Consider the following 23355-nt stretch of genomic DNA (forward strand, 5'->3'; position numbering starts at 1 on the left):
CTTTCACCCTCCTTCATCTCGTTTCGTTCTCTTTCACCCTCCTTCCTCTCGTTTCGCTCTCTTTCAACCTCCTTCTTCTCGTTTCGCTCTCTTTGACGCTCCTTTGTCTCGTTTCGCTCTCTTTGACCCTCCTTCATCTCATTTCGCTCTCTTTCACCCTCCTTCATCTCGTTTCGTTCTCTTTCACCCTCCTTCCTCTCGTTTCGCTCTCTTTCAACCTCCTTCTTCTCGTTTCACTCTCTTTGACCCTCCTATGTCTCGTTTCGCTCTCTTTGACCCTCCTTTGTCTCGTTTCGCTCTCTTTCACCCTCCACCGACTCATTTCGCTCACTTTTACCATCATTCGTCTCGTTTCGTTCTCTTTGACCCTCCTTCGTCTCGTTTAGCTCTCTTTCATCCTCCTTCGTCTCATTTCGCTCTGTTTCACTCTCCTTCGTCTCGTTTTGCTCTCTTTCACCCTCCTTCGTCTCGTTTCGCTCTCTTTCACCCTCCACCGACTCATTTCGCTCACTTTTACCATCATTCGTCTCGTTTCGCTCTCTTTGACCCTCCTTCGTCTCGTTTAGCTCTCTTTCATCCTCCTTCGTCTCGTTTCGCTCTGTTTCACTCTCCTTCGTCTCGTTTTGCTCTCTTTCACCCTCCTTCGTCTCGTTTCGCTCTCTTTCATCCTCCTTCGTCTTGTTTCGCTCTGTTGCACTCGCCTTTGTCTCGTTTCGCCCTCTTTCACGCTCCTTCGCCTTGTTTCGCTCTCTTTCACCCTCCATCGTCTCGTTTCGCTCTCTTTCACCCTCCTTCGTCTCGTTTCGCTCACTTTCACCCTCCTTTGTCTCGTTTTGCTCTCTTTCACCCTCCTTCATCTCGTTTCGCTCTCTTCCACCCTCCTTCATCTCGTTTCGCTCTCTTCCACCCTCCTTCACCTTGTTTCGCTATCTTTCACCCTCCTTCTTCTCGTTTCGCTCTCTTTCATCCTCCTTCGTCTCGTTTCGTTCTCTTTCACCCTCCATCGTCTCGTTTCGCTATCTTTGACCATCCTTCATCTCGTTTCGCTCTTTTTCATCCTCCTTCGTCTTGTTTCGCTCTGTTTTACACTCCTTGTCTCGTTTTGCTCTCTTTCACCCTCCTTCGTCTCGTTTCGCTCTCTTTCACCCTCCTTCGTCTTGTTTCGCTCTGTTGCACCCGCCTTCGTCTCGTTTCACACTCTTTCATCCTCCTTCGTCTTGTTTCACTCTCTTTCACCCTCCTTCATCTCGTTTCACTCTCTTTCACCCTCCTTCATCTCGTTTCGCTCTCTTCCAACCTCCTTCACCTCGTTTCGCTCTCTTTCAACCTCCTTCGTCTCGTTTCACTCTCTTTCGCCCTCCTTCTTCTCGTTTCGCTCTCTTTCACCCTCCTTCGTCTCGTTTCGCTCTGTTTCACACTCCTTCGTCTCGTTTTGCTCTCTTTCACCCTCCTTCATCTCGTTTCGTTCTCTTTCACCCTCCTTCCTCTCGTTTCACTCTCTTTCAACCTCCTTCTTCTCGTTTCGCTCTCTTTGACGCTCCTTTGTCTCGTTTCGCTCTCTTTGACCCTCCTTCATCTCATTTCGCTCTCTTTCACCCTCCTTCATCTCGTTTCGTTCTCTTTCACCCTCCTTCCTCTCGTTTCGCTCTCTTTCAACCTCCTTCTTCTCGTTTCACTCTCTTTGACCCTCCTATGTCTCGTTTCGCTCTCTTTGACCCTCCTTTGTCTCGTTTCGCTCTCTTTCACCCTCCACTGACTCATTTCGCTCACTTTTACCATCATTCGTCTCGTTTCGTTCTCTTTGACCCTCCTTCGTCTCGTTTAGCTCTCTTTCATCCTCCTTCGTCTCGTTTCGCTCTGTTTCACTCTCCTTCGTCTCGTTTTGCTCTCTTTCACCCTCCTTCGTCTCGTTTCGCTCTCTTTCACCCTCCACCGACTCATTTCGCTCACTTTTACCATCATTCGTCTCGTTTCGCTCTCTTTGACCCTCCTTCGTCTCGTTTAGCTCTCTTTCATCCTCCTTCGTCTCGTTTCGCTCTGTTTCACTCTCCTTCGTCTCGTTTTGCTCTCTTTCACCCTCCTTCGTCTCGTTTCGCTCTCTTTCATCCTCCTTCGTCTTGTTTCGCACTGTTGCACTCGCCTTTGTCTCGTTTCGCCCTCTTTCACGCTCCTTCGCCTTGTTTCGCTCTCTTTCACCCTCCATCGTCTCGTTTCGCTCTCTTTCACCCTCCTTCGTCTCGTTTCGCTCACTTTCACCCTCCTTTGTCTCGTTTTGCTCTCTTTCACCCTCCTTCATCTCGTTTCGCTCTCTTCCACCCTCCTTCATCTCGTTTCGCTCTCTTCCACCCTCCTTCATCTCGTTTTGCTCTCTTTCACCCTCCATCTTCTCGTTTCGCTCTCTTTCACCCTCCTTCGTCTCGTTTCGCTCTCTTTCACCCTCCTTCGTCTCGTTGCGGTCTCTTTCACACTCCTTTGTCTTGTTTCGCTCTCTTTCACCCACCTTCATCTTGTTTCGCTCTCTTTCACCCTCCTTCGTCTTGTTTAGCTCTCTTTCATCCTCCTTCGTCTTGTTTCGCTCTGTTTTACACTCCTTCGTCTCGTCTTGCTCTCCTTCACCCTTCTTCGTCTCGTTTCGCTCTCTTTCACCCTCCTTCGTCTTGTTTCGCTCTGTTCAACCCGCCTTCGTCTCGTTTCGCCCACTTTCACCCTCCTTCGTCTCGTTTCACTCTCTTTCACCCTCCTTCATCTCGTTTCGCTCTCTTTCACCTTCCTTCCTATCGTTTTGCTCTCTTTCACCCTCCTTCGTCTTGTTTCGCTCTCTTTCACCCTCCTTCGTCTCGTTTCGCTCTCTTTCACCCTCCACCGTCTCGTTTCGCTCTCTTTTACCCTCTTTCGTCTCGTTTCGCTCTCTTTGACCCTCCTTCATCTCGTTTAGCTCTATTTCACCCTCCTTCGTCTCGTTTCGCTCTCTTTCACCCTCCTTTGTCTCGTTTCGCTCTCTTTGACCCTCCTTCATCTCGTTTCGCTCTCTTTCACCCTCCTACATCTCGTTTCGCTCTCTTTCACCCTCCTTCTTCTCGTTTCGCTCTCTTTCAACCTCCTTCGTCTTGTTTCGCTCTCTTTCACCCTCCTTCGTCTCGGCCACTCTCTTTCACCCTCCTACGACTCCTTTCACTCTCTTTCACCTTTCTTCGTCCGGTTTTGCTCTCTTTCACCCTCCTTCGTCTCCTTTCGCTCTCTTTCACCCTCCTTCGTCTCGTTTCGCTCTCTTTCACCTTTCTTCGTCTCGTTTCGCTCTCTTTCACCATCCTTCGTCTCGTTTCGCTCCCTTTCACCCTCCTTCGTCTCGTTTCGCTCTCTTTCACCGTCCATCGTCTTGTTTCGCTCTCTTTCACCCTCCTTCGTCTCCTTTCGCTCTCTTTCACCCTCCTTCGTCTCCTGTCGCTCTCTGTGACCCTCCTTCGTCTCGTTTAGCTCTCTTTCATCCTCCTTCGTCTCGTTTCGCTCTGTTTCACTCTCCTTCGTCTCGTTTTGCTCTCTTTCACCGTCCTTCGTCTCGTTTCGCTCTCTTTCACCCTCCTTCGTCTTGATTCGCTCTGTTGCACCCGCCTTCGTCTCGTTTCGCACTTTTTCATCCTCCTTCGTCTTGTTTCACTCTCTTTCGCCCACCTTCGTCTCGTTTCGCTCTCTTTCACCCTCCACCTTCTCATTTCGCTCTCTTTTACCCTCTTTCGTCTCGTTTCGCTCTCTTTGACCCTCCTTCGTCTCGTTTAGCTCTCTTTCATCCTCCTTCGTTTTGTTTCGCTCTGTTTCACACTCCTTCGTCTCGTTTTGCTCTCTTTCACCCTCCTTCGTCTCGTTTCGCTCTCTTTCACCCTCCGTCGTCTTGTTTCTCTCTCTTTCACCCTCCATCGTCTCGTTTCGATCGTTTTCATCCTCTTTCGTCTCGTTTCGCTCACTTTACCCTCCTTTGTCTCGTTTCGCGTCTCTTTCACCTGCCTTCATCTCGTTTCGCTCTCTTTCACCCCCCATCGTCTGGTTTCGCTCTCTTTCACCCTCCTTCATCTTGTTTCACTCTCTTTCACCCTCCTTCGTCTCGTTTCGCTCTCTTTCACCCTCCTTCATCTCGTTTCGCTCCCTTTCACCCTCCTTTGTCTCGTTTCGCACTCTTTCACCTTCCTTCGTCTCGTTTCACTCTCTTTCACCCTCCTTCGTCTCGTTTCGCTCTCTTCCAACCTCCTTCATCTCGTTTCGCTCTCTTTCAACCTCCTTCGTCTCGTTTCGCTCTCTTTCACCCTCCTTCTTCTCGTTTCGCTCTGTTCCACCCGCCTTCATCTTGTTTCGCCCTCTTTCACCCTCCTTCGTCTCGTTTCACTCTCTTCCACCCTCCTTCGTCTCGTTTCGTTCTCTTTCACCCTCCTTCGTCTCGCTCCGCTCTCTTTCACCCTCCTTCGACTCCTTTCGCTCTCTTTCACCCTCCTTCGTCTCGTTTCGCTCTGTTTCACACTCCTTAGTCTCGTTTTGCTCTCTTTCACCCTCCTTCGTCTCGTTTCGCTCTGTTTCACACTCCTTCGTCTCGTTTTGCTCTCTTTCACCCTCCTTCGTCTCGTTTCGCTCTCTTTCACCCTCCTTCATCTCGTTTCGCTCTCTTTCACCCTCCTACATCTCGTTTCGCTCTCTTTCACCCTCCTTCTTCTCGTTTCGCTCTCTTTCAACCTCCTTCGTCTTGTTTCGCTCTCTTTCACCCTCCTTCGTCTCGGCCACTCTCTTTCACCCTCCTACGACTCCTTTCACTCTCTTTCACCTTTCTTCGTCCGGTTTTGCTCTCTTTCACCCTCCTTCGTCTCCTTTCGCTCTCTTTCACCCTCCTTCGTCTCGTTTCGCTCTCTTTCACCTTTCTTCGTCTCGTTTCGCTCTCTTTCACCATCCTTCGTCTCGTTTCGCTCCCTTTCACCCTCCTTCGTCTCGTTTCGCTCTCTTTCACCGTCCATCGTCTTGTTTCGCTCTCTTTCACCCTCCTTCGTCTCCTTTCGCTCTCTTTCACCCTCCTTCGTCTCGTGTCGCTCTCTGTGACCCTCCTTCGTCTCGTTTAGCTCTCTTTCATCCTCCTTCGTCTCGTTTCGCTCTGTTTCACTCTCCTTCGTCTCGTTTTGCTCTCTTTCACCGTCCTTCGTCTCGTTTCGCTCTCTTTCACCCTCCTTCGTCTTGATTCGCTCTGTTGCACCCGCCTTCGTCTCGTTTCGCACTTTTTCATCCTCCTTCGTCTTGTTTCACTCTCTTTCGCCCACCTTCGTCTCGTTTCGCTCTCTTTCACCCTCCACCTTCTCATTTCGCTCTCTTTTACCCTCTTTCGTCTCGTTTCGCTCTCTTTGACCCTCCTTCGTCTCGTTTAGCTCTCTTTCATCCTCCTTCGTCTCGTTTCGCTCTGTTTCACACTCCTTCGTCTCGTTTTGCTCTCTTTCACCTTCCTTCGTCTCGTTTCGCTCTCTTTCACCCTCCGTCGTCTTGTTTCTCTCTCTTTCACCCTCCATCGTCTCGTTTCGATCGCTTTCATCCTCTTTCATCTCGTTTCGCTCACTTTACCCTCCTTTGTCTCGTTTCGCGTCTCTTTCACCTGCCTTCATCTCGTTTCGCTCTCTTTCACCCCCCATCGTCTGGTTTCGCTCTCTTTCACCCTCCTTCGTCTTGTTTCACTCTCTTTCACCCTCCTTCGTCTCGTTTCGCTCTCTTTCACCCTCCTTCATCTCGTTTCGCTCCCTTTCACCCTCCTTTGTCTCGTTTCGCACTCTTTCACCTTCCTTCGTCTCGTTTCACTCTCTTTCACCCTCCTTCGTCTCGTTTCGCTCTCTTCCAACCTCCTTCATCTCGTTTCGCTCTCTTTCAACCTCCTTCGTCTCGTTTCGCTCTCTTTCACCCTCCTTCTTCTCGTTTCGCTCTGTTCCACCCGCCTTCATCTTGTTTCGCCCTCTTTCACCCTCCTTCGTCTCGTTTCACTCTCTTCCACCCTCCTTCGTCTCGTTTCGTTCTCTTTCACCCTCCTTCGTCTCGCTCCGCTCTCTTTCACCCTCCTTCGACTCCTTTCGCTCTCTTTCACCCTCCTTCGTCTCGTTTCGCTCTGTTTCACACTCCTTCGTCTCATTTTGCTCTCTTTCACCCTCCTTCGTCTCGTTTCGCTCTCTTTCACCCTCCTTCATCTCGTTTCGCTCTCTTTCACCCTCCTACATCTCGTTTCGCTCTCTTTCACCCTCCTTCTTCTCGTTTCGCTCTCTTTCAACCTCCTTCGTCTTGTTTCGCTCTCTTTCACCCTCCTTCGTCTCGGCCACTCTCTTTCACCCTCCTACGACTCCTTTCACTCTCTTTCACCTTTCTTCGTCCGGTTTTGCTCTCTTTCACCCTCCTTCGTCTCCTTTCGCTCTCTTTCACCCTCCTTCGTCTCGTTTCGCTCTCTTTCACCTTTCTTCGTCTCGTTTCGCTCTCTTTCACCATCCTTCGTCTCGTTTCGCTCCCTTTCACCCTCCTTCGTCTCGTTTCGCTCTCTTTCACCGTCCATCGTCTTGTTTCGCTCTCTTTCACCCTCCTTCGTCTCCTTTCGCTCTCTTTCACCCTCCTTCGTCTCGTGTCGCTCTCTGTGACCCTCCTTCGTCTCGTTTAGCTCTCTTTCATCCTCCTTCGTCTCGTTTCGCTCTGTTTCACTCTCTTTCGTCTCGTTTTGCTCTCTTTCACCGTCCTTCGTCTCGTTTCGCTCTCTTTCACCCTCCTTCGTCTTGATTCGCTCTGTTGCACCCGCCTTCGTCTCGTTTCGCACTTTTTCATCCTCCTTCGTCTTGTTTCACTCTCTTTCGCCCACCTTCGTCTCGTTTCGCTCTCTTTCACCCTCCACCTTCTCATTTCGCTCTCTTTTACCCTCTTTCGTCTCGTTTCGCTCTCTTTGACCCTCCTTCGTCTCGTTTAGCTCTCTTTCATCCTCCTTCGTCTCGTTTCGCTCTGTTTCACACTCCTTCGTCTCGTTTTGCTCTCTTTCACCCTCCTTCGTCTCGTTTCGCTCTCTTTCACCCTCCGTCGTCTTGTTTCTCTCTCTTTCACCCTCCTTCGTCTTGTTTCGCTCTGTTGCACTCGCCTTTGTCTCGTTTCGCCCTCTTTCACCCTCCTTCGTCTTGTTTCGCTCTCTTTCACCCTCCTTCGACTCCTTTCGCTCTCTTTCACCCTCCTTCGTCTCGTTTCGCTCTCTTTCACCCTCCTTCGTCTCCTTTCACTCTCTTTCATCCTCCATCGTCTTGTTTCGCTCTCTTTCGCCCACCTTCGTCTCGTTTCGTCTCTTTCACCCTCCACCATCTCATTTCGCTCTCTTTTACCCTCTTTCGTCTCGTTTCGCTCTCTTCGACCCTCCTTCGTCTCATTTAGCTCTCTTTCATCCTCCTTCGTCTCGTTTCGCTCTCTTTCACCCTCCGTCGTCTTGTTTCGCTCTCTTTCACCCTCCATCGTCTCGTTTCGCTCTCTTTCATCCTCCTTCGTCTCGTTTTGCTCACTTTCACCCTCCTTTGTCTCTTTTCGCTCTCTTTCACCTACCTTCATCTCGTTTCGCTCTCTTTCACCTTCCATCGTCTGGTTTCGCTCGCTTTCACCCTCCTTCGTCTTGTTTCGCTCTCTTTCACCCTCCTTCGTCTCGTTTCGGTCTCTTTCATCCTCCTTCGTCTCGTTTGTTCTCTTTCACCCTCCATCGTCTCGTTTCGCTATCTTTGACCATCCTTCATCTCGTTTCGCTCTCTTTGACCCTCCTTCGTCTCGTTTAGCTCTCTTTCATCCTCCTTCGTCTCATTTCGCTCTGTTTTACACTCCTTCATCTCGTTTTGCTCTCTTTCACCCTTCTTCATCTCGTTTCACTCTCTTTCACCCTCCTTCGTCTTGTTTCGCTCTGTGCCACCCGCCTTTGTCTCGTTTCGCCCTCTTTCACCCTCCTTCGTCTCGTTTCGTTCTCTTTCACCCTCCTTCATCTCGTTTCGCTCTCTTTCACCCTCCTTCATCTCGTTTCGCTCTCTTTCAACTTCTTTCCTCTCGTTTCGCTGTCTTTCACCCTCCTTCATCTTGTTTCGCTCTCTTTCACCCTCCTTCGTCTCGTTTCGCTCTCTTTCACCCTCCACCGTCTCGTTTCGCTCTCTTTCACCCTCCTTCGTCTCGTTTCGCTCTCTTTCACGCTCCTTTGTCTTGTTTCACTCTGTTGCACCCGCCTTCGTCTCATTTCGCCCTCTTTCACCCTCCTTCATCTTGTTTCGCTCTCTTTCACCCTCCTTCGTCTCGTTTCGCTCTCTTTCCCCTACCTTCATCTCGTTTCGCTCTCTTTCACCCACCATCGTCTGGTTTCTCTCTCTTACACCCTCCTTCGTCTTGTTTCGCTCTCTTTCACCCTCCTTCATCTCGTTTCGCTCTCTTTCACCCTCCTTCATCTCGTTTCGCTCCCTTTCACCCTCCTTTGTCTCGTTTCGCTCTCTTTCACCTTCCTTCGTCTCGTTTCACTCTCTTTCACCCTCCTTCGTATCGTTTCGCTCTCTTCCAACCTCCTTCATCTCGTTTCGCTCTCTTTCAACCTCCTTCGTCTCGTTTCGCTCTCTTTCACCCTCCTTCTTCTCGTTTCGCTCTGTTACACCCGCCTTCGTCTCGTTTCGTTCTCTTTCAGCCTCCTTCGTCTCGCTCCGCTCTCTTTCACCCTCCTTCGACTCCTTTCGCTCTCTTTCACCCTCCTTCGTCTCGTTTCGCTCTCTTTCACCCTCCATCGTCTCGTTTCGCTATCTTTGTCCATCTTTCTTCTCGTTTCGCTCTCTTTGACCCTCCTTCTTCTCGTTTAGCTCTTTTTCATCCTCCTTCGTCTCGTTTCGCTCTGTTTTACACTCCTTCGTCTCGTTTTGCTCTCTTTCACCCTTCTTCGTCTCGTTTCGTTCTCTTTCACCCTCCTTCGTCTCGCTCCGCTCTCTTTCACCCTCCTTCGACTCCTTTCGCTCTCTTTCACCCTCCTTCGTCTCGTTTCGCTCTCTTTCACCCTCCTTCGTCTCCTTTCACTCTCTTTCATCCTCCATCGTCTTGTTTCGCTCTCTTTCGCCCACCTTCGTCTCGTTTCGCTCTCTTTCACCCTCCACCATCTCATTTTGCTCTCTTTTACCCTCTTTCGTCTCGTTTCGCTCTCTTTGACCCTCCTTCGTCTCATTTAGCTCTCTTTCATCCTCCTTCGTCTCGTTTCGCTCTCTTTCACCCTCACTCGTCTTGTTTCGCTCTCTTTCACCCTCCATCGTCTCGTTTCGCTCTCTTTCATCCTCCTTCGTCTCGTTTTGCTCACTTTCACCCTCCTTTGTCTCTTTTCGCTCTCTTTCACCTACCTTCATCTCGTTTCGCTCTCTTTCACCCTCCATCGTCTGGTTTCGCTCTCTTTCACCCTCCTTCGTCTTGTTTCGCTTTCTTTCACCCTCCTTCGTCTCGTTTCGCTCTCTTTCACCCTCCTTCATCTCGTTTCGCTCTCTTTCACCTTCCTTCGTCTCGTTTCACTCTCTTTCACCCTCCTTCGTCTCGTTTCGCTGTCTTCCTACCTCCTTCATCTCGTTTCGCTTTCTTTCAACCTCCTTCGTCTCGTTTCGCTCTCTTTCACCCTCCTTCTTCTCGTTTCGCTCTCTTCCACCCGCCTTCGTCTCGTTTCGCCCTCTTTCACCCTCCTTCGTCTCGTTTCACTCTCTTTCACCCTCCTTCGTCTCGTTTCGTTCTCTTTCACCCTCCTTCGTCTCGCTCCGCTCTCTTTCACCCTCCTTCGACTCCTTTCGCTCTCTTTCACCCTCCTTCGTATTGTTTCGCTCTGTTTCACACTCCTTCGTCTCGTTTTGCTCTCTTTCACCCTCCTTCGTCTCGTTTCGCTCTCTTTCACCCTCCTTCGTCTTGTTTCGCTCTGTTGCACTCGCCTTTGTCTCGTTTCGCCCTCTTTCACCCTCCTTCGTCTTGTTTCGCTCTCTTTCACCCTCCATCGTCTCGTTTCGCTCTCTTTCACCCTCCTTCGTCTCGTTTCGCTCACTTTCACCTTCCTTCATCTCGTTTCGCTCTCTTTCACCCTCCTTCGTCTTGTTTCGGTCTCTTTCACACTCCTTTGCCTTGTTTTGCTCTCTTTCACCCTCCTTCGTCTCGTTTCGCTCTCTTTCACCCTCCTTCGTCTCGTTTCGCTCACTTTCACCTACCTTCATCTCGTTTTGCTCTCTTTCACCCTCCTTCGACTCCTTTCGCTCTCTTCCACCCTCCATCGTCTCGTTTCGCTATCTTTGACCATCCTTCATCTCGTTTCGCTCTCTTTGACCCTCCTTCGTCTCGTTTAGCTCTTTTTCATCCTCCTTCGTCTCGTTTCGCTCTGCTTTACACTCCTTCGTCTCGTTTTGCTCTCTTTCACCTTCTTCGTCTCGTTTCGTTCTCTTTCACCCTCCTTCGTCTCGCTCCCTCTCTTTCACCCTCCTTCGACTCCTTTCGCTCTCTTTCACCCTCCTTCGTCTCGTTTCGCTCTCTTTCACCCTCCTTCGTCTCGTTTCGCTCACTTTCACCTTCCTTCATCTCGTTTCGCTCTCTTTCACCCTCCTTCGTATTGTTTCGGTCTCTTTCACACTCCTTTGCCTTGTTTTGCTCTCTTTCACCCTCCTTCGTCTCGTTTCGCTCTCTTTCACCCTCCTTCGTCTCGTTTCGCTCACTTTCACCTACCTTCATCTCGTTTTGCTCTCTTTCACCCTCCTTCGACTCCTTTCGCTCTCTTCCACCCTCCATCGTCTCGTTTCGCTATCTTTGACCATCCTTCATCTCGTTTCGCTCTCTTTGACCCTCCTTCGTCTCGTTTAGCTCTTTTTCATCCTCCTTCATCTCGTTTCGCTCTGCTTTACACTCCTTCGTCTCGTTTTGCTCTCTTTCACCTTCTTCGTCTCGTTTCGTTCTCTTTCACCCTCCTTCGTCTCGCACCCTCTCTTTCACCCTCCTTCGACTCCTTTCACTCTCTTTCACCCTCCTTCGTCTCGTTTCGCTCTCTTTCACCCTCCTTCGTCTCCTTTCACTCTCTTTCATCCTCCATCGTCTTGTTTCGCTCTCTTTCGCCCACCTTCGTCTCGTTTCGTCTCTTTCACCCTCCACCATCTCATTTCGCTCTCTTTTACCCTCTTTCGTCTCGTTCCGCTCTCTTTGACCCTCCTTCGTCTCTTTTAGCTCTCTTTCATCCTCCTTCATCTCGTTTCGCTCTCTTTCACCCTCCGTCGTCTTGTTTCGCTCTCTTTCACCCTCCATCGTCTCGTTTCGCTCTCCTTCATCCTCCTTCGTCTCGTTTTGCTCACTTTCACCCTCCTTTGTCTCTTTTCGCTCTCTTTCACCTACCTTCATCTCGTTTCGCTCTCTTTCACCCTCCATCGTCTGGTTTCGCTCGCTTTCACCCTCCTTCGTCTTGTTTCGCTCTCTTTCACCCTCCTTCGTCTCATTTCGGTCTCTTTCATCCTCCTTCGTCTCGTTTGTTCTCTTTCACCCTCCATCGTCTCGTTTCGCTATCTTTGACCATCCTTCATCTCGTTTCGCTCTCTTTGACCCTCCTTCGTCTCGTTTAGCTCTCTTTCATCCTCCTTCGTCTCGTTTCGCTCTGTTTTACACTCCTTCATCTCGTTTTGCTCTCTTTCACCCTTCTTCGTCTCGTTTCGCTCTCTTTCACCCTCCTTCGCCTTGTTTCGCTCTGTGCCACCCGCCTTTGTCTCGTTTCGCCCTCTTTCACCCTCCTTCGTCTCGTTTCGTTCTCTTTCACCCTCCTTTGTCTCGTTTCGCTCTCTTTCACCCTCCTTCATCTCGTTTCGCTCTCTTTCAACTTCTTTCCTTTCGTTTCGCTGTCTTTCACCCTCCTTCGTCTTGTTTCGCTCTCTTTCACCCTCCTTCGTCTCGTTTCGCTCTCTTTCACCCTCCACCGTCTCGTTTCGCTCTCTTTCACCCTCCTTCGTCTCGTTTCGCTCTCTTTCACGCTCCTTTGTCTTGTTTCACTCTGTTGCACCCACCTTCGTCTCGTTTCGCCCTCTTTCACCCTCCTTCGTCTTGTTTCGCTCTCTTTCACCCTCCTTCGTCTCGTTTCGCTCTCTTTCACCTACCTTCATCTCGTTTCGCTCTCTTTCACCCACCATCGTCTGGTTTCTCTCTCTTACACCCTCCTTCGTCTTGTTTCGCTCTCTTTCACCCTCCTTCGTCTCGTTTCGCTCTCTTTCACCCTCCTTCATCTCGTTTCGCTCCCTTTCACCCTCCTTTGTCTCGTTTCGCTCTCTTTCACCTTCCTTCGTCTCGTTTCACTCTCTTTCACCCTCCTTCGTATCGTTTCGCTCTCTTCCAACCTCCTTCATCTCGTTTCGCTCTCTTTCAACCTCCTTCGTCTCGTTTCGCTCTCTTTCACCCTCCTTCTTCTCGTTTCGCTCTGTTACACCCGCCTTCGTCTCGTTTCGTTCTCTTTCACCCACCTTCGTCTCGCTCCGCTCTCTTTCACCCTCCTTCGACTCCTTTCGCTCTCTTTCACCCTCCTTCGTCTCGTTTCGCTCACTTTCACCTACCTTCATCTCGTTTCGCTCTCTTTCACCCTCCTTCGACTCCTTTCGCTCTCTTTCACCCTCCATCGTCTCGTTTCGCTATCTTTGACCATCCTTCATCTCGTTTCGCTCTCTTTGACCCTCCTTCGTCTCGTTTAGCTCTTTTTCATCCTCCTTCGTCTCGTTTCGCTCTGTTTTACACTCCTTCGTCTCGTTTTGCTCTCTTTCACCCTTCTTCGTCTCGTTTCGTTCTCTTTCACCCTCCTTCGTCTCGCTCCGCTCTCTTTCACACTCCTTCGACTCCTTTCGCTCTCTTTCACCCTCCTTCGTCTCGTTTCGCTCTCTTTCACCCTCCTTCGTCTCCTTTCACTCTCTTTCATCCTCCATCGTCTCGTTTCGCTCTCTTTCACCCTCCACCGTCTCGTTTCGCTCTCTGTCACCCTCCATCGTCTCGTTTCGCTCTCTTTCACGCTCCTTTGTCTTGTTTCACTCTGTTGCACACGCCTTCATCTCATTTCGCCCTCTTTCTCCCTCCTTCGTCTTGTTTCGCTCTCTTTCACCCTCCATCATCTGGTTTCGCTCTCTTTCACCCTCCTTTGTCTCGTTTCGCTCTCTTTCACCTTCCTTCGTCTCGTTTCACTCTCTTTCACCCTCCTTCGTCTCGTTTCGCTGTCTTCCAACCTCCTTCATCTCGTTTCGCTTTCTTTCACCCTCCTTCTTCTCGTTTCGCTCTGTTCCACCCGCCTTCGTCTCGTTTTGCCCTCTTTCACCCTCCTTCGTCTCGTTTCACTCTCTTTCACCCTCCTTCGTCTCGTTTCGTTCTCTTTCACCCTCCTTCGTCTCGCTCCGCTCTCTTTCACCCTCCTTCGAATCCTTTCGCTCTCTTTCACCCTCCTTCGTCTTGTTTCGCTCTGTTTCACACTCCTTCGTCTCGTTTTGCTCTCTTTCACCCTCCTTCGTCTCGTTTCGCTCTCTTTCACCCTCCTTCGTCTTGTTTCGCTCTGTTGCACTCGCCTTTGTCTCGTTTCGCCCTCTTTCACCCTCCTTCGTCTTGTTTCGCTCTCTTTCACCCTCCATCGTCTCGTTTCGCTCTCTTTCACCCTCCTTCGTCTCGTTTCGCTCACTTTCACCTTCCTTCATCTCGTTCCGCTCTCTTTCACCCTCCTTCGTCTTGTTTCGGTCTCTTTCACACTCCTTTGCCTTGTTTTGCTCTCTTTCACCCTCCTTCGTCTCGTTTCGCTCTCTTTCACCCTCCTTCGTCTCGTTTCGCTCACTTTCACCTACCTTCATCTCGTTTTGCTCTCTTTCACCCTCCTTCGACTCCTTTCGCTCTCTTCCACCCTCCATCGTCTCGTTTCGCTATCTTTGACCATCCTTCATCTCGTTTCGCTCTCTTTGACCCTCCTTCGTCTCGTTTAGCTCTTTTTCATCCTCCTTCGTCTCGTTTCGCTCTGCTTTACACTCCTTCGTCTCGTTTTGCTCTCTTTCACCTTCTTCGTCTCGTTTCGTTCTCTTTCACCCTCCTTCGTCTCGCTCCGCTCTCTTTCACCCTCCTTCGACTCCTTTCGCTCTCTTTCACCCTCCTTCGTCTCGTTTCGCTCTCTTTCACCCTCCTTCGTCTCCTTTCACTCTCTTTCATCCTCCATCGTCTTGTTTCGCTCTCTTTCGCCCACCTTCGTCTCGTTTCGTCTCTTTCACCCTCCACCATCTCATTTCGCTCTCTTTTACCCTCTTTCGTCTCGTTTCGCTCTCTTCGACCCTCCTTCGTCTCATTTAGCTCTCTTTCATCCTCCTTCGTCTCGTTTCGCTCTCTTTCACCCTCCGTCGTCTTGTTTCGCTCTCTTTCACCCTCCATCGTCTCGTTTCGCTCTCTTTCATCCTCCTTCGTCTCGTTTTGCTCACTTTCACCCTCCTTTGTCTCTTTTCGCTCTCTTTCACCTACCTTCATCTCGTTTCGCTCTCTTTCACCTTCCATCGTCTGGTTTCGCTCGCTTTCACCCTCCTTCGTCTTGTTTCGCTCTCTTTCACCCTCCTTCGTCTCGTTTCGGTCTCTTTCATCCTCCTTCGTCTCGTTTGTTCTCTTTCACCCTCCATCGTCTCGTTTCGCTATCTTTGACCATCCTTCATCTCGTTTCGCTCTCTTTGACCCTCCTTCGTCTCGTTTAGCTCTCTTTCATCCTCCTTCGTCTCATTTCGCTCTGTTTTACACTCCTTCATCTCGTTTTGCTCTCTTTCACCCTTCTTCATCTCGTTTCACTCTCTTTCACCCTCCTTCGTCTTGTTTCGCTCTGTGCCACCCGCCTTTGTCTCGTTTCGCCCTCTTTCACCCTCCTTCGTCTCGTTTCGTTCTCTTTCACCCTCCTTCGTCTCGTTTCGCTCTCTTTCACCCTCCTTCATCTCGTTTCGCTCTCTTTCAACTTCTTTCCTCTCGTTTCGCTGTCTTTCACCCTCCTTCGTCTTGTTTCGCTCTCTTTCACCCTCCTTCGTCTCGTTTCGCTCTCTTTCACCCTCCACCGTCTCGTTTCGCTCTCTTTCACCCTCCTTCGTCTCGTTTCGCTCTCTTTCACGCTCCTTTGTCTTGTTTCACTCTGTTGCACCCGCCTTCGTCTCATTTCGCCCTCTTTCACCCTCCTTCATCTTGTTTCGCTCTCTTTCACCCTCCTTCGTCTCGTTTCGCTCTCTTTCCCCTACCTTCATCTCGTTTCGCTCTCTTTCACCCACCATCGTCTGGTTTCTCTCTCTTACACCCTCCTTCGTCTTGTTTCGCTCTCTTTCACCCTCCTTCGTCTCGTTTCGCTCTCTTTCACCCTCCTTCATCTCGTTTCGCTCCCTTTCACCCTCCTTTGTCTCGTTTCGCTCTCTTTCACCTTCCTTCGTCTCGTTTCACTCTCTTTCACCCTCCTTCGTATCGTTTCGCTCTCTTCCAACCTCCTTCATCTCGTTTCGCTCTCTTTCAACCTCCTTCGTCTCGTTTCGCTCTCTTTCACCCTCCTTCTTCTCGTTTCGCTCTGTTACACCCGCCTTCGTCTCGTTTCGTTCTCTTTCAGCCTCCTTCGTCTCGCTCCGCTCTCTTTCACCCTCCTTCGACTCCTTTCGCTCTCTTTCACCCTCCTTCGTCTCGTTTCGCTCTCTTTCACCCTCCATCGTCTCGTTTCGCTATCTTTGTCCATCTTTCTTCTCGTTTCGCTCTCTTTGACCCTCCTTCTTCTCGTTTAGCTCTTTTTCATCCTCCTTCGTCTCGTTTCGCTCTGTTTTACACTCCTTCGTCTCGTTTTGCTCTCTTTCACCCTTCTTCGTCTCGTTTCGTTCTCTTTCACCCTCCTTCGTCTCGCTCCGCTCTCTTTCACCCTCCTTCGACTCCTTTCGCTCTCTTTCACCCTCCTTCGTCTCGTTTCGCTCTCTTTCACCCTCCTTCGTCTCCTTTCACTCTCTTTCATCCTCCATCGTCTTGTTTCGCTCTCTTTCGCCCACCTTCGTCTCGTTTCGCTCTCTTTCACCCTCCACCATCTCATTTTGCTCTCTTTTACCCTCTTTCGTCTCGTTTCGCTCTCTTTGACCCTCCTTCGTCTCATTTAGCTCTCTTTCATCCTCCTTCGTCTCGTTTCGCTCTCTTTCACCCTCACTCGTCTTGTTTCGCTCTCTTTCACCCTCCATCGTCTCGTTTCGCTCTCTTTCATCCTCCTTCGTCTCGTTTTGCTCACTTTCACCCTCCTTTGTCTCTTTTCGCTCTCTTTCACCTACCTTCATCTCGTTTCGCTCTCTTTCACCCTCCATCGTCTGGTTTCGCTCTCTTTCACCCTCCTTCGTCTTGTTTCGCTTTCTTTCACCCTCCTTCGTCTCGTTTCGCTCTCTTTCACCCTCCTTCATCTCGTTTCGCTCCCTTTCACCCTCCTTTGTCTCGTTTCGCTCTCTTTCACCTTCCTTCGTCTCGTTTCACTCTCTTTCACCCTCCTTCGTCTCGTTTCGCTGTCTTCCTACCTCCTTCATCTCGTTTCGCTTTCTTTCAACCTCCTTCGTCTCGTTTCGCTCTCTTTCACCCTCCTTCTTCTCGTTTCGCTCTCTTCCACCCGCCTTCGTCTCGTTTCGCCCTCTTTCACCCTCCTTCGTCTCGTTTCACTCTCTTTCACCCTCCTTCGTCTCGTTTCGTTCTCTTTCACCCTCCTTCGTCTCGCTCCGCTCTCTTTCACCCTCCTTCGACTCCTTTCGCTCTCTTTCACCCTCCTTCGTATTGTTTCGCTCTGTTTCACACTCCTTCGTCTCGTTTTGCTCTCTTTCACCCTCCTTCGTCTCGTTTCGCTCTCTTTCACCCTCCTTCGTCTTGTTTCGCTTTCTTTCACCCTCCTTCGTCTCGTTTCGCTCTCTTTCACCCTCCTTCATCTCGTTTCGCTCCCTTTCACCCTCCTTTGTCTCGTTTCGCTCTCTTTCACCTTCCTTCGTCTCGTTTCACTCTCTTTCACCCTCCTTCGTCTCGTTTCGCTGTCTTCCTACCTCCTTCATCTCGTTTCGCTTTCTTTCAACCTCCTTCGTCTCGTTTCGCTCTCTTTCACCCTCCTTCTTCTCGTTTCGCTCTCTTCCACCCGCCTTCGTCTCGTTTCGCCCTCTTTCACCCTCCTTCGTCTCGTTTCACTCTCTTTCACCCTCCTTCGTCTCGTTTCGTTCTCTTTCACCCTCCTTCGTCTCGCTCCGCTCTCTTTCACCCTCCTTCGACTCCTTTCGCTCTCTTTCACCCTCCTTCGTATTGTTTCGCTCTGTTTCACACTCCTTCGTCTCGTTTTGCTCTCTTTCACCCTCCTTCGTCTCGTTTCGCTCTCTTTCACCCTCCTTCGTCTTGTTTCGCTCTGTTGCACTCGCCTTTGTCTCGTTTCGCCCTCTTTCACCCTCCTTCGTCTTGTTTCGCTCTCTTTCACCCTCCATCGTCTCGTTTCGCTCTCTTTCACCCTCCTTCGTCTCGTTTCGCTCACTTTCACCTTCCTTCATCTCGTTTCGCTCTCTTTCACCATCCTTCGTCTTGTTTCGGTCTCTTTCACACTCCTTTGCCTTGTTTTGCTCTCTTTCACCCTCCTTCGTCTCGTTTCGCTCTCTTTCACCCTCCTTCGTCTCGTTTCGCTCACTTTCACCTACCTTCATCTCGTTTTGCTCTCTTTCACCCTCCTTCGACTCCTTTCGCTCTCTTCCACCCTCCATCGTCTCGTTTCGCTATCTTTGACCATCCTTCATCTCGTTTCGCTCTCTTTGACCCTCCTTCGTCTCGTTTAGCTCTTTTTCATCCTCCTTCGTCTCGTTTCGCTCTGCTTTACACTCCTTCGTCTCGTTTTGCTCTCTTTCACCTTCTTCGTCTCGTTTCGTTCTCTTTCACCCTCCTTCGTCTCGCTCCCTCTCTTTCACCCTCCTTCGACTCCTTTCGCTCTCTTTCACCCTCCTTCGTCTCGTTTCGCTCTCTTTCACCCTCCTTCGTCTCGTTTCGCTCACTTTCACCTTCCTTCATCTCGTTTCGCTCTCTTTCACCCTCCTTCGTATTGTTTCGGTCTCTTTCACACTCCTTTGCCTTGTTTTGCTCTCTTTCACCCTCCTTCGTCTCGTTTCGCTCTCTTTCACCCTCCTTCGTCTCGTTTCGCTCACTTTCACCTACCTTCATCTCGTTTTGCTCTCTTTCACCCTCCTTCGACTCCTTTCGCTCTCTTCCACCCTCCATCGTCTCGTTTCGCTATCTTTGACCATCCTTCATCTCGTTTCGCTCTCTTTGACCCTCCTTCGTCTCGTTTAGCTCTTTTTCATCCTCCTTCGTCTCGTTTCGCTCTGCTTTACACTCCTTCGTCTCGTTTTGCTCTCTTTCACCTTCTTCGTCTCGTTTCGTTCTCTTTCACCCTCCTTCGTCTCGTTTCGCTCTGTTTCACACTCCTTCGTCTCGTTTTGCTCTCTTTCACCCTCCTTCATCTCGTTTCGTTCTCTTTCACCCTCCTTCCTCTCGTTTCGCTCTCTTTCAACCTCCTTCTTCTCGTTTCGCTCTCTTTGACGCTCCTTTGTCTCGTTTCGCTCTCTTTGACCCTCCTTCATCTCATTTCGCTCTCTTTCACCCTCCTTCATCTCGTTTCGTTCTCTTTCACCCTCCTTCCTCTCGTTTCGCTCTCTTTCAACCTCCTTCTTCTCGTTTCACTCTCCTTGACCCTCCTTCGTCTCGTTTAGCTCTCTTTCATCCTCCTTCGTCTCGTTTCGCTCTGTTTCACTCTCCTTCGTCTCGTTTTGCTCTCTTTCACCCTCCTTCGTCTCGTTTCGCTCTCTTTCACCCTCCACCGACTCATTTCGCTCACTTTTACCATCATTCGTCTCGTTTCGCTCTCTTTCATCCTCCTTCGTCTCGTTTCGCTCTGTTTCACTCTCCTTCGTCTCGTTTTGCTCTCTTTCACCCTCCTTCGTCTCGTTTCGCTCTCTTTCATCCTCCTTCGTCTTGTTTCGCTCTGTTGCACTCGCCTTTGTCTCGTTTCGCCCTCTTTCACGCTCCTTCGCCTTGTTTCGCTCTCTTTCACCCTCCATCGTCTCGTTTCGCTCTCTTTCACCCTCCTTCGTCTCGTTTCGCTCACTTTCACCCTCCTTTGTCTCGTTTTGCTCTCTTTCACCCTCCTTCATCTCGTTTCGCTCTCTTCCACCCTCCTTCATCTCGTTTCGCTCTCTTTCACCCTCCTTCTTCTCGTTTCGCTCTCTTTCACCCTCCTTCGTCTCGTTTCGCTCTCTTTCACCCTCCTTCGTCTCGTTTCGGTCTCTTTCACACTCCTTTGTCTTGTTTCGCTCTCTTTCACCCACCTTCATCTTGTGTCGCTCTCTTTCACCCTCCTTCGCCTCGTTTCGGTCTCTTTCATCCTCCTTCGTCTCGTTCCGTTCTCTTTCACCCTCCATCGTCTCGTTTCGCTATCTTTGACCATCCTTCATCTCGTTTCGCTCTCTTTGACCCTCCTTCGTCTTGTTTAGCTCTCTTTCATCCTCCTTCGTCTTGTTTCGCTCTGTTTTACACTCCTTCGTCTCGTCTTGCTCTCCTTCACCCTTCTTCGTCTCGTTTCGCTCTCTTTCACCCTCCTTCGTCTTGTTTCGCTCTGTTCAACCCGCCTTCGTCTCGTTTCGCCCACTTTCACCCTCCTTCGTCTCGTTTCACTCTCTTTCACCCTCCTTCATCTCGTTTCGCTCACTTTCACCTTCCTTCCTATCGTTTTGCTCTCTTTCACCCTCCTTCGTCTTGTTTCGCTCTCTTTCACCCTCCTTCGTCTCGTTTCGCTCTCTTTCACCCTCCACCGTCTCGTTTCGCTCTCTTTTACCCTCTTTCGTCTCGTTTCGCTCTCTTTGACCATCCTTCATCTCGTTTAGCTCTATTTCACCCTCCTTCGTCTCGTTTCGCTCTCTTTCACCCTCCTTTGTCTCGTTTCGCTCTCTTTGACCCTCCTTCATCTCGTTTCGCTCTCTTTCACCCTCCTACATCTCGTTTCGCTCTCTTTCACCCTCCTTCTTCTCGTTTCGCTCTCTTTCAACCTCCTTCGTCTTGTTTCGCTCTCTTTCACCCTCCTTCGTCTCGGCCACTCTCTTTCACCCTCCTTCGACTCCTTTCACTCTCTTTCACCTTTCTTCGTCCGGTTTTGCTCTCTTTCACCCTCCTTCGTCTCGTTTCGCTCCCTTTCACCCTCCTTCGTCTCGTTTCGCTCTCTTTCACCGTCCATCGTCTTGTTTCGCTCTCTTTCACCCTCCTTCGTCTCGTTTCGCTCACTTTCACCCTCCTTTGTCTCGTTTTGCTCTCTTTCACCCTCCTTCGTCTCGTTTCGCTCTCTTCCAACCTCCTTCATCTCGTTTCGCTCTCTTTCGACCTCCTTCGTCTCGTTTCGCTCTCTTTCACCCTCCTTCTTCTCGTTTCGCTCTGTTCCACCCACCTTCATCTTGTTTCGCCCTCTTTCACCCTCCTTCGTCTCGTTTCACTCTCTTCCACCCTCATTCGTCTCGTTTCGTTCTCTTTCACCCTCCTTCGTCTCGCTCCGCTCTCTTTCACCATCCTTCGACTCCTTTCGCTCTCTTTCACCCTCCTTCGTCTCGTTTCGCTCTATTTCACACTCCTTCGTCTCGTTTTGCTCTCTTTCACCCTCCTTCGTCTCGTTTCGCTCTCTTTCACCCTCCTTCGTCTTGTTTCGCTCTGTTGCACTCGCCTTTTTCTCGTTTCGCCCTCTTTCACCCTCTTTCATCTTGTTTCGCTCTCTTTCACCCTCCATCGTCTCGTTTCGCTCTCTTTCACCCTCCTTCGTCTTGTTTCGCTCACTTTCACCTACCTTCATCACGTTTCGCTCTCTTTCACCCTCCTTCATCTCGTTTCGGTCTCTTTCACACTCCTTTGTCTTGTTTCGCTCTCTTTCACCCACCTTCATCTTGTTTCGCTATCTTTGACCATCCTTCATCTCGTTTCGCTCTTTTTCATCCTCCTTCATCTCGTTTCGCTCTCTTTCACCTTCCTTCCTATCGTTTTGCTCTCTTTCACCCTCCTTCGTCTTGTTTCGCTCTCTTTCACCCTCCTTCGTCTCGTTTCGCTCTCTTTCACCCTCCACCGTCTCGTTTCGCTCTCTTTTACCCTCTTTCGTCTCGTTTCGCTCTCTTTGACCCTCCTTCATCTCGTTTTGCTCTATTTCACCCTCCTTCGTCTCGTTTCGCTCTCTTTCACCCTCCTTTGTCTCGTTTCGCTCTCTTTCACCTTTCTTCGTCTCGTTTCGCTCTCTTTCACCATCCTTCGTCTCGTTTCGCTCCCTTTCACCCTCCTTCGTCTCGTTTCGCTCTCTTTCACCCTCCTTCGTCTCCTTTCGCTCTCTTTCACCCTCCTTCGTCTCGTGTCGCTCTCTTTGACCCTCCTTCGTCTCGTTTAGCTCTCTTTCATCCTCCTTCCTCTCGTTTCGCTCTGTTTCACTCTCCTTCGTCTCGTTTTGCTCTCTTTCACCCTCCTTCGTCTCGTTTCGCTCTCTTTCACCCTCCTTCGTCTTGTTTCGCTCTGTTGCACCCGCCTTCGTCTCGTTTCGCACCCTTTCATCCTCCTTCGTCTTGTTTCGCTCTCTTTCGCCCACCTTCGTCTCGTTTCGCTCTCTTTCACCCTCCACCTTCTCATTTCGCTCTCTTTTGAACTCTTTCGTCTCGTTTCGCTCTCTTTGACCCTCCTTCGTCTCGTTTAGCTCTCTTTCATCCTCCTTCGTCTCGTTTCGCTCTGTTTCACACTCCTTCGTCTCGTTTTGCTCTCTTTCACCCTCCTTCGTCTCGTGTCGCTCTCTTTGACCCTCCTTCGTCTCGTTTAGCTCTCTTTCATCCTCCTTCGTCTCGTTTCGCTCTGTTTCACTCTCCTTCGTCTCGTTTTGCTCTCTTTCACCCTCCTTCGTCTCGTTTCGCTCTCTTTCACCCTCCTTCGTCTTGTTTCGCTCTGTTGCACCCGCCTTCGTCTCGTTTCGCACCCTTTCATCCTCCTTCGTCTTGTTTCGCTCTCTTTCGCCCAACTTCGTCTCGTTTCGCTCTCTTTCACCCTCCACCTTCTCATTTCGCTCTCTTTTACCCTCTTTCGTCTCGTTTCGCTCTCTTTGACCCTCCTTTGTCTCGTTTAGCTCTCTTTCATCCTCCTTCGTCTCGTTTCGCTCTGTTTCACACTCCTTCGTCTCGTTTTGCTCTCTTTCACCCTCCTTCGTCACGTATCGCTCTCTTTCACCCTCCGTCGTCTTGTTTCGCTCTCTTTCACCCTCCATCGTCTCGTTTCGATCTCTTTCATCCTCTTTTGTCTCGTTTCACTCACTTTTACCCTCCTTTGTCTCGTTTCGCGTCTCTTTCACCTGCCTTCATCTCGTTTTGCTCGCTTTCACCCCCATCGTCTGGTTTCGCTCTCTTTCACCCTCCTTCGTCTTGTTTTGCTCTCTTTCACCCTCCTTCGTCTCGTTTCGCTCTCTTTCACCCTCCTTCATCTCGTTTCGCTCCCTTTCACCCTCCTTTGTCTCGTTTCGCACTCTTTCACCTTCCTTCGTCTCGTTTCACTCTCTTTCACCCTCCTTCGTCTCGTTTCGCTCTCTTCCAACCTCCTTCATCTCGTTTCGCTCTCTTTCAACCTCCTTCGTCTCGTTTCGCTCTCTTTCACCCTCCTTCTTCTCGTTTCGCTCTATTCCACCCGCCTTCATCTTGTTTCGCCCTCTTTCACCCTCCTTCGTCTCGTTTCACTCTCTTTCACCCTCCTTCGTCTCGTTTCGTTCTCTTTCACCCTCCTTCGTCTCGCTCCGCTCTCTTTCACCCTCCTTCGACTCCTTTCCCTCTCTTTCACCTTTCTTCGTCTCGTTTCGCTCTCTTTCACCATCCTTCGTCTCGTTTCGCTCCCTTTCACCCTCCTTCCTCTCGTTTCGCTCTCTTTCACCCTCCATCGTCTTGTTTCGCTCTCTTTCACCCTCCTTCGTCTCCTTTCGCTCTCTTTCACCCTCCTTCGTCTCGTGTCGCTCTCTTTGACCCTCCTTCGTCTCGTTTAGCTCTCTTTCATCCTCCTTCGTCTCGTTTCGCTCTGTTTCACTCTCCTTCGTCTCGTTTTGCTCTCTTTCACCCTCCTTCGTCTCGTTTCGCTCTCTTTCACCCTCCTTCGTCTTGTTTCGCTCTGTTGCACCCGCCTTCGTCTCGTTTCGCACCCTTTCATCCTCCTTCGTCTTGTTTCGCTCTCGTTCGCCCACCTTCGTCTCGTTTCGCTCTCTTTCACCCTCCACCTTCTCATTTCGCTCTCTTTTGAACTCTTTCGTCTCGTTTCGCTCTCTTTGACCCTCCTTCGTCTCGTTTAGCTCTCTTT

The sequence above is a fragment of the Scyliorhinus torazame genome, unplaced genomic scaffold, assembly GCF_047496885.1.
Source record: "Scyliorhinus torazame isolate Kashiwa2021f unplaced genomic scaffold, sScyTor2.1 scaffold_58, whole genome shotgun sequence".
Lineage (NCBI taxonomy): Eukaryota > Metazoa > Chordata > Chondrichthyes > Carcharhiniformes > Scyliorhinidae > Scyliorhinus > Scyliorhinus torazame.